Genomic DNA, 9,875 nt, shown 5'->3' with positions numbered 1-9,875 from the left:
CTCATAATGACTGAGGTGGCTGATACTGTCATCTACACATGATGTAAAATCATCTAAAGTACAAGCTTCTGAGCATGGCTGTGAGGAAGTTTGTAGGTTAGGTTAAATGAACTGGAAAGATCCACCCTAAGTGTAGACAACACTACTCCGGAAACTGCAGTCCTAGAAGGAATAAAAAGAAAAGAATCCAGGTAACCTTAGACCCTTGAAGCTTTCTGAGTACAGACAAAGCAATGAACAGCCTCATGCACCTCTAGGTGCATGCTAATGTCCCATCGTGATGTACTAGACCCTCAGACTATGAACCCAAACAAACCCTTGCTTCTTTAAGACACTTTTGTCGTGCATTCTATCACAGCAACAAGGAAAGTAGCTAAAATGATCACAGAAAATGTCGAACAGCTGGAGGTTTTCTTCTCCGGAAGTGGTAGAGTTCGCAGCTATAGGTCCTTGTAGAGAACTGAGGGAAATCTCTGAGTCTATAACCCAGAGGGCTTTAAGTAAGCCTCACAATGAAGTAACCTGGGAACTGTAGGGAATGATGGTGTCTGGATCTCACCCCCAGAGATTTTTTCTACTGGTTTTGAGAGTGTTCCAGACATTAAATTATAAAAACTCCCTAGGTAATTAATTCTACTATTCAGGCAGCTTGTGAATCATTCTCAAGGGTCTTACTGAAAGAATTCCGAATTACCTCTTGATTTGGATAATCTTCTCCAACAGATAAAAGGCATTGGCATTACAAAGTCTGGTACAAGTTACTGGTACATTATTTTCCCTGAAGCCACAAGCACATTATGATTCCCATACACAAATCAGAATGCCTCATGTATGGGCATTAACTTGACAAAGAATACATTTAATGATTGTTTTACAAAACAAAAATGAGATAGCCTTTTACCTATTAATAGTAAGCTTCAATCTTAAAGCTTACAAATTTTACTTTTCCCTTGATACCTATACATGTATCATTCTAAATTTTCTCCCTATAACATTGGTATTTGTAGTATGTGTCCTCCACTACTTTGAAACTTTATAAAAAAAAAACATGTAACCCTCTACCATCTCCCTGCTCATTATATCATAACACTTATTATATATTATATATTAATACATTATGCATTTTATATTAGTATTATATAATATTGATATTATATAATAACACAAGTATTATTGAGGCTCAATGAATATGGTTCAGTCAATAGAGCAAGTTCTACCTCATTTGGCGCTAAATTGCTCACAGGAATGAGTGTTCCTCCCACTCTGGTGCTGAAGAAGATAAAGATACTCAAAGTCTTTCCCCTATCCAGTTCTGCCCACAGCAACAAAGCAAAAAATTGTAGGAAAAAGTCACAACTGTACAATATTCTACGTTTGTCTTGTCAACCAAAAATATAACAAGTCACATGTGACTAAACACAGTCTGTACAATCTGAGTAAAAGGACAAGAGGAAAAATGACTTGGATTGCTGTAAATATAATTTTACTGCAGTGCTGTTATTGACACTGCACATGCAGCTCATATCCCAGAAGCACAGGCATGGAGCTCATGTTAAGATTTCATAAATTGCCTGTCAACAACAGTGCATCAGCTTTCTGTGGGAAGATTATTTGGAGCAGACAGAACAATTTAACACCAGAAAATCGAGATGACTAGCACAGTTTGGTGCCTTATAAACTTCATTTTATCAGACAGCTGTCTCATCAGCCCTCTCATCATTGTATTAGTGTTTCATTATTCATAATAGTCACTTGTACTCGAATATTTCACAACATAGATTAGCTTCTACTCAACATACAAGCACACACACACACACACCATACACATGCATATATACATACACATGAGAAAGACAGGCACAGACACACACATACACACACACACACACACACACACACACACACACCACAAGAGAGAGATAGACACAGCACAGGCACACACAGAGGAGGGGGGGGCAGATGGACAGACAGACAGACAGTGAGCTGCAATGTTTCAGGAATCAGCCCTTGGGGTGCATTTCCTGGGGGAAGAACTACTGACATTTGCAATGTCTTAGCTCTCTGCCATGCTGCTGACTAAGTTTGTGATGTCAGTGGTAGCAATGCTGGGTGAAGCAGCCCAGTCCATCCTCATACGTGCTCTTCAGCTACAAAGGAAACGAAAGTAAACAACAAAAGAGAGTTTCATTTTAGAACACACCAAATTATTTTCACTGAGACCAATGCCTTCATTATAGATTTTTAAAATAGTTTCTGTTTTTAAAAAATGGTCAAAATGGTATTTATTGTTCATGGTTTTAGTTAGTTTCTTGGCACTTTCCAAAAAAATGTTTTTTTTTTCTTGGACTTAAGTGCAGATAATTGTCACTGAGATAAAATATAAGCTGTGTTGATAGATATGTGTATGCATATGTATGTCTGGTGTGTGTGTGTGTGTGTGTGTGTGTGTGTGTGTGTGTGTGTGTGTGTGTGGTGTGCAATGTGGGTACCTATGTGTATGTTTTATTTTGTTTCTAGAACCATTCTAAAACAATAAGCCATTTCAGAAGCAATTGATATGTTCTACTGGACATAGTACAAATAATGTCATCCCCATTTTTCTAATATATAATACAGAGCTTGGTCTGGGCCTAACCCAAGAAAAAGAAAGGTGAAATAATTTATAAGTCAAAAAGGACCTATAAGAATGAAGAAGGCATTCAGTATCTGTTTATAAAACTATATAGAAATATTCATAATATAATGGTTAAAATAATATAAATATTCAGGCCAAATTTTTAAACATCAGAGTAGTATTTATACTTTAAATCCACCTCACATAAAACATAATGAAAATTTAAGTAATAATGGCACGTTTGTAAATGGCATTAATATTGTTATTCAGAAACAGACTGAAGTAGTTAGACTGTTGCTTGACCTGAGACATTTTCTACATGAAATGTAAACTTGACCTTTTTCTATATAATCCTAATTCATCATATCTAACTCATTTAAATATAAGGTGAATTCTGCACAAAGACTCTAATCTGAACAGATAGGTGAGTTATATAAATTATTATTTTTGCATAACAAACTACCCCGAAGCCCTGCAATTGAAGTAAAAAACACTCACCAGCTCTCAGTTTGTGTGTGAGGCATTTGGAAGTGTCTTCTTTGAGTGTTGCTGGGAAGGGGTTTCTTAGGCTCCTGAGTTGAGATGTCTTCAGAACTGTAGTCACATGAAATGCCAGCTGATGGAATTAGCCCACAACATAGATATCTCCATGGGGATTTATGAACATTATTATGGTATGGTATCTGGCTTCCTGGATGACATCACTAACTCATTTTGGAAGAATAAAGATGAAGTAACACTATCTTCTCAAACCAGGTTCAAAACTCACAGGTCCTCATCACTTCAATAGTCTTTTGTTATTTAGGTCCAGCCATGTGTACTATGGAAAGTGACAACACAGGACTTTGTCAGAAACAATCTGAATCCCCGGTTGCCATTTACAGGCTACTTGCTATAGCACTGACATAGGTAAAGAAGGGGCTCACAGTTCCAACAGGTGGGTGGCTGTATTAGGTAGATTGTCAAGGATTTGAAGACAGCCTGGGTTACATAGTGAGGACCAAATAAGTTTGAACTTCAGACTGAGGGTTAAAAAAATGGGAGAAATACATTAAGTAGATAAAATGGAAATAAATCAAGGATTCTGTCAGTCTATTTTGCCTAGCAAATTATTCATGAAAACAAATACATATAGAGAAGTTGTGTGCATTATAGATACATACTCATGTCTTCCTATGGGTTGTCAAAGAATATTTCCATGCATGTATCACATTTCTACATCTACCCTGATTCCAAATTTCAGTTTGTTATAAAGTTTTCATAAGCACGTGTTATTGTACTCATTTGCAATAGGAAGTCATTTTATCAGAAGTGTGAACATTTTAGTATAGGAATTGACTTCACAAATAACAAAATTACCATTTTCCAAATCTCTATGTGATTGCACTAGCTGTTAGTGCTCATGAAAGTTTCGCTTGAGAAATATCACATTGCATCTTGATAAACTAAGTCATACGATGCACTGGGCAGCATGAAGACGAATTATCCTACTGTTATCCTAAATGTCATAGACATGATACAAGTGTGGTTGCATTTTAATCATTTTGACAATCTACAAACTTTTGGTTCCACTGCCTGATATTTTCTAAACACACGTAAAACTACATGCTATGCCAATTATTCTTGTAGCATGTGTTATGTCTGAAACACAAAATCACTGCCCAACTATGGAACCTGTTGAGATCACCTCCAGTAGATAGGCCCCACCCCAGTGGAGGGATGGTGCCCCCCACCCATCTCAAAGGTTTTAACCCAGAAATGTTCCTGTCCAAAGGAAAGATGGGCACAAAAAATGGAGCAGAGACTGAAGGAAGGGCCATCCAGGGACTGCCCCAACTGGAGACCCATCTAGCCTGCAAACACCAAACCCGACATTGTTGCTGTTGCCAACAGGTGCTTGTTAACAGCAACCTGATGTGGCTGTTCTCTGGGAGGTACTGCCAGCACCTGACCAAGGCAGATGCAAATGCTTGCAGTGAACCATCAGACTGAGCTCTCAGGGACCCTAGTGGGGAAGCTGGAGGAAGGACTGGAAGAGCTGAGGGCGATTGCAACCCCATAGGAAGAACAATATCCACTGGCCGGTTCACCCAGTGGTCCCAGGAACTAGATCACTAACCAAGGAGAGTATAGGGAGGAATCCATGGCTCCAGATATATATGTAGCAGAGGATGGCCTTGACTGACATCAATGGGAGGGGAGGACCTTGGTCCTGTGGAGAATTGATGCCCCAGTGTAGGGGGGTGCTGGAGAGGTGGGGTGGGAGTAGGAGCACCCTCATAGAGGCAAAGGGGAGGTGACAGAAGGAAGATGGAATGGGGGGATTGTGGAGGGGTAAACAGGAAGAGAGATACCATCATTTGAGATGTAAATGGCAAGAATGATTAATTTTTTTAAAAAAAGCATTTCTCATTGGATGGTCAATTGGCCTTATCTTCTCTTATAACTAGGTTTGTCTGATATCCTCTGGAGATCTAGATTCTACCTCTGTACATCATTTATAAATATATTAGTTGTTTCTCAATTAATTATTTTTGTAGTCATTGAATGGTAGACTCTGCCGTTAGAGTGCAGGCTCCCCAGTAACCAACTCTATCTAAAGGCAAGGCATGAAGTCATTTCAGAAGCTAATATTGGAAAAAAACTTAACTAATTAATGGGAATCCTTGAAAAATTAAAATTTGCCGACGTATAGATAGTGATCTAATAATTTCAAAAGTCTTCCAGGATAATACATTCTGTATCCTTTGAAATATTTCTAAACTGCTTTCTTTAAGAGAGGTGAAATCCTGTGTATCCTGACTTTAGGAAAACATTTGGTGAAATGTTTGTTTGTTTGTTTGTTTGTTTGTTTGACAATGTGTTTTAGCAAGTGACAGATTAGAGAAAGAAAGTGACCACAATGAATGGCAGTACTATTAAGTCAATTGGGGCTTGATTGGAAGCTGTGCTTTAAATATTGTTTAGTGGGGAAAAAAAATTTAGCCAATGAGTTGTCTAGTGATGTGCCACTGAGATTTGTGCTTCAATCTTATCAGATACTCGGGAAAAGACAGAGGATGCAGGTTTATTACCATCTCTCATAAGATATTTGGGGAGCCATCTTCTGAGGTACCCCAGGGAGTAGATCATAGCACAGTCAGTAGCACCAGATCATTCTTCATTGTGAGAAGACAGTTGTTCATTGTGATGTTCGCTGGTATTCCCAATAACCAATGCTTCATTAGGAAATAACACATTTTTTTTTATTCAGTCTTGACCTCCTCCCAAGTTCTGTGCCTGAAATCTTGCAGACATCTGTTTAATGAATGAATAAAAGAATACAGGATAAGACTCAGTTCCAAATATGTATTTTTAAAAGCATAACATTATTTCTTCTAGATAAAGAAATCTAAGTGGGCAACTGGGTTGTTAAAAACATAAGGATTGAGATAAATTTACTGTGAACAGAAGAGTATATAACTATTAAAATCCAGACCAAACTAATTAAACCTATCATTGGCATCCATTAATAGACACGGAAAACCAACAGGCAGCAGGGTATTACAATCTCTAATGTATCAGATTCCATTCTTTCAACTTACATTTAGGGGAAACAAGTTAAATTGATAGTAGAAGTAATTACAGATAACGTTTCTGGGAAAAGGATGTTATAAAATGATTAACTGAAATAATTAAAAGTTATTAAATTCTCGCTTAAAGAAAAACCCTGGAGTACAAATAAATTTCAAACACTCAAAAAATAACTGTCTGGTAATTAGAGAACCTAAGACAAAATTAGAATAAAGGTTTGAAATTTTTAAAAGGTATCTTTAGAGTTAAAGGCAATAATGTTTTGTAAAAATAAATTTTTTAAAAAGTGCAGTAACTTATCTTGAAACCACATGAATACTTACAGTCTGAGGTTCTACTAGGATTTAATGATCAAATTGCTATTCTCAAAATACTTCGATACTCATGCCCTACTGATACCTATACAACTATCTGGGCATTAACAAAAGTTGAAATATGATTCAAAATATTCAAAATAGATCCGAATACAAAACATAATTGCCTGGAATGTTTTAAGTCCAATTTGAGATTTTTATTGGTAATAATTTTTCTCATAAGCAAACAAACCACTTTCCCCATCTTGTCAAAGTGAGGAATACTCTGTCCTACATGAATTTCATGGACATCTGCTTGGTTGGCAGAATGGTCAATCTTGTATGCCCTATTCTATTCTTCATTGTATGATTTCCTATTACACAATTGCTACTAATTTTCTCTCTTAGATGCCCGAAATCTCTCTCAACTATCCAAACACACTCAGTATTAAAGAGACTTCACCATTGGTGGGTAGAGAAGTGTTTTCTATAGTTCAGGCTGGCATCCTTCATGTCTCTGGGGAGAGGATGATATTCCTTTACATAGCAAACTAGAGATTTCCTTGAGAGCCAATGTGATGACCACCCAAGATGGCTTCTGTGTTGGGGTCTCTGAATTGGAATTCAATGGTTAGCACCAGAAGCATTGTAGGTATATGACATAAACCTTACATCTGTCCTTACCTAAACCTAGTAGTAGCCGCCATTACTCTTGTTGCTATGGAAACTCACCGTATTCTATTCAGTCTCTGCCATCCCATGTGTACTGCTGACTCTGCCATCTCCTCTGCTATCTACAGAAGCTTTGTCAAACCTGCCACAGGAAAGGCTACCCACCCTCTTCACACAAACCAGTAAACTTTCGTCACTTAGACCTGTTTCTGTGCCACCTGAGCACCCCAACTTTTACTTTCCTTTCTTCCTCTCTCCTAATAATATTTTTCCCCTGAAAACTATGGCACCAGAAGATCACAGACCTGAGAGTTCCTGAAACTAAGCAATGTTAGATTTAACAAAATTAACTCTCCAGGATGATGTTTTAATTTTCCTCCAAGTTAAAAAAATGCTCATGAAATAAGACAAGTTAATCACAGTCAAAGTAATACATTTATTTCTGCTCAGCAGAATATAGACTGCAAATAGTGATGTAAATCAGAGGACAAAATCATACCCCTTAAGAACTTTAGTATGACCCCATTACAGGGATGAATTCTGCCCTCACTGTCATTTTAGTGTCCCTGAGTTTTAGATAAGGACAGAGTTCACATGAAAACTACATCTGTCACTCCAGAGGCTTGTCTATGAAGGAACTTTATATTCCGTGAAGTTAGGAAGAAGTAAAAGTTATTGCTCTAGATGATCTAAAATATATCCAATCAGCGTTAAGATAAAGAGTGCTAAATTTGGGAGTTGTTTTTCAAGCATAACTTCTGAATCTGTTAAAATGTTTATCAACAAAATGAAATAGTTACTAATCAGACTTAGGAATGTGTTCCAAGGAATTAAAAGCCCCTTTTAGCTGACAAAGTTTATTGTGAATTCAGTATCATACACCCTTAATCCTGAAGGATTCTTCACACCTGGGCACTCATCCAAGTGCTATTTAAGTCCATGACTCAAATTAACACAGTTATATGTTATATGGAATGAGAGCTAGCAGCCCAACAAATAATTTCTACTTCATAAACATATCTAACAAGTGAAGGAAAAAAGTCCTATTCTTTACGAGCCAAAGTTTCCACTCAGTGTCTCAGAGAAGGCTACTTCAACACATACCGAAAAAAAAAAAAGCTAAAATAAGGAGACTCTCATAAAAAGCAGAACAACTATTCAGAGAAAGGGTTTCCTCCCCTGGTAATGATGGCCAGGCCAGGCGCCTGCCAAAAACACTCATTTTGGAAACATTATTTGACTTGCTGTTTACTCAACATCCAGCACATAAACTGCATTTGCTATTAACACGGTAGCACCAATAGTGTCATATATAACAGCAACGAAGGAGCCCCTTCCCGAGAGTATCTGTGGCCTGAAGCCAAATTCAGTGCAGAACAACCTTATTAAAAACATAATGGTAAGACATGAGGGAAATTTCTGAGATACAGTCAAGTTTTTTTTTTCTTTTGCCTTCTTTACTTCTTTTTTCTTTTACTTTTCTTTTTGGCTACAACATAGGCAGTTTTTGTAATTTGTGTTTTGACATATTCAGAACATGCGTCTGGTGTAGATTCCATTCAGTATGAGCTGAGGGAGGTTGTGGTGGGTACTACAGAACCAGATAATGAAGTCTGAAGGGTCAAAAGAATATCAACCATGAGGGAGATGATGCGGTGGGATGTGTGTGCACAGAACTGGGTGGAGAAATGGCTCATTTGCTCCATTAAGACAGAACCCCATGGTAGTTCAGGAGATGCTCTCCAAAGACAATGGGGACCCCCTCCCCTGCTCCCTGCCCTAGCAGTACTAGGCTGTAGGCAAAGGTAATCAGTGACAAGTGGCGCCCTCTACTGTTGTAGTTCCATGCAAGCCTTGGATAGAGGACCCCTAATCCCTGGTAGTGTCCAGTAAGGCCACTCCCACATCCTGACAGAATGACTGGGTTGGCAACCATAGTGGGCAAACCAGGCTGCTGACCAGGTCCATTCAGGAATCATTTAATCATGGGTACCCATTGTCAGATCAGTGATCCGAGACCTGTGGTTACTGTGGGCAGAGAGGTCATTACCATGTGGGAATTTGTTCTGTGTTTAGGCAACCAGGCTAAGAACTCTTCTGTTCCTTCCTATAATAGGTTGACAGCAGACTGTGTTGGCTGGCAAGCTAAGGCCCTCACCTGGGATATTAGGCTCCCAATGCATGCTGTGTTGTTCAGGAGTCCTCCATTGTCAATTTGAAGCCAGCCCAAGCTGCAAGACTCACTTTGATCTGCAAGACTCTCCATATAGCAGGTGCCATTCCTGTTGTCTCTTCATTTGTCATTGTCCTTGCCTTAGAGTTCTTGTTACCATCTCTCCTTTCTACTGTTTCTTGCTGATCCAGCTCAGATCACATTACTGAAAGTTGGCAAGAGGGGACAACCTGAGCTAACAACCTTACTTAGCTAACACTGGCAGCCCAGCAGTGTCTCCCAGATGATTCTGAGAGATAGCCTGTGCAGCCAGATTGCCTGGCTTGAAAAGGAGTGTTTGGACCAATCACAGTCATTTGTTTTGACACTTGACGAGGCCAACCATAGCCTTGCATCTTAGCATTAGTATCTCATAAGAACATGCTTCTATTCTGCCAAGGTGGACATGGTTAAACAGTCATCTAGAGCTCCTCAAGGCTTATTTACAGCATGAAATGTCTGGTACAAACTGTTTGAACAGGTCTGGCTCAGGCTACACCTTTGACAGCCA

Source organism: Rattus norvegicus, chromosome 1, assembly GCF_036323735.1.
Source record: "Rattus norvegicus strain BN/NHsdMcwi chromosome 1, GRCr8, whole genome shotgun sequence".
Taxonomy (NCBI): Eukaryota; Metazoa; Chordata; class Mammalia; order Rodentia; family Muridae; genus Rattus; species Rattus norvegicus.
This window is presented reverse-complemented; position numbering follows the sequence as displayed.